Source organism: Octopus bimaculoides, chromosome 29, assembly GCF_001194135.2.
Source record: "Octopus bimaculoides isolate UCB-OBI-ISO-001 chromosome 29, ASM119413v2, whole genome shotgun sequence".
NCBI lineage: Eukaryota > Metazoa > Mollusca > Cephalopoda > Octopoda > Octopodidae > Octopus > Octopus bimaculoides.
Genome location: NC_069009.1, coordinates 1265369 through 1266453, shown reverse-complemented (window position 1 = coordinate 1266453; position 1085 = coordinate 1265369). Strand labels below are relative to the sequence as shown.

The 1085-nt window shown below is 33.3% G+C and overlaps 1 protein-coding gene across 1 annotated transcript in view; it reads right to left on the bottom strand.

Annotated features, from left to right (window-relative positions):
- LOC106879011 (zinc finger protein 62) overlaps positions 1 to 1071 on the bottom strand; it is a 13163-nt gene extending 12092 nt beyond the window's left edge. Inside the window, exon 1 of the mRNA XM_052977817.1 lies at positions 977 to 1071. The gene's annotated coding sequence lies outside the window, so the exon portion shown is untranslated. The remainder of the gene's footprint in view (positions 1 to 976) is intronic.
- Positions 1072 to 1085: the final 14 nt, after the last annotated feature.

Genomic DNA, 1085 nt, shown 5'->3' with positions numbered 1-1085 from the left:
TATATATATATATATATATATATATATATTACGATCTATGTAAACAAAGTTAACTGTTTTAGAAACGTTGAGATACATTGAAGTATACAGATATGGAAAAGATTAATTCCCAAGCGCAGAATAATACTGAATAGCATGAATAGGATAGACAATTAAACCTTGGGAGAGGCATTTAGTTAGTCATGTTAGTCCATTAAATAGACACAAACTTATTCATACAGGAGAGAAGCCATACCAGTGTGATATCTGTGGTAAATCATTCACTCAATATCACAGATTAACTTTGCACAAACTTATTCATACGGGAGAGGAGCCACATGAGTGTGATATCTGCAGGAGATGATTCTCTCGAAAGGCAGACTTAAATGTTCATAAACGTATTCATACAGGAGAAAATCTGTATCATTGTGATATGTGGTAAATCATTTTTGAAGAACAACAGCCTAACTAAACACAAACTTGTTCATACAGGAGAGAAACTAAAATCTAAAAATTAAATACTGTTTATAAATTAATAAAGGACTGAACCAGTGCGTGTGTTTATTACAGGCATAATGGATCTCCCAAGGTTTAATTGTATTTCTTTCAACACACGTATCCATATCTTGCACAGGAAATACACATACGAAATATGAATAGGATAGAATATCCATGTATTGAAGAAAAAATTGTCAGCGGTCAACTATAAGACTCGAACTGACATTCCTGGGATTACTGTGTGCATGTTGTTCTCGAACAGTTGCCCTTCCAAGTCTATAGCTAACGGGAAAAGGGGAAAAAAAGGTGTCAAAGAGTTGGGGAGGAAAACTGTAACGTAAAAAAAATGAAATGCAAAATAACAAGGCTATCTTCGTTTCGTAGGGTACCAAAATAATAAAGTCTGTTAAATAACAGAAAATTCCCGTTTTTGCTTTTGTTTTGAGGCATGGGACATTGAGAGACCAAATTTCGCTAAAATGTGTATATAGTATCTTACCTGTTGTCGATATAAAAGTCAGTGTTTCCAGTGAAATCGTTTAAATAACAATAAACGTCCTTCCTATAACTCTAAAGACAAATCATAACATGGTTATTTTCGTTGTATT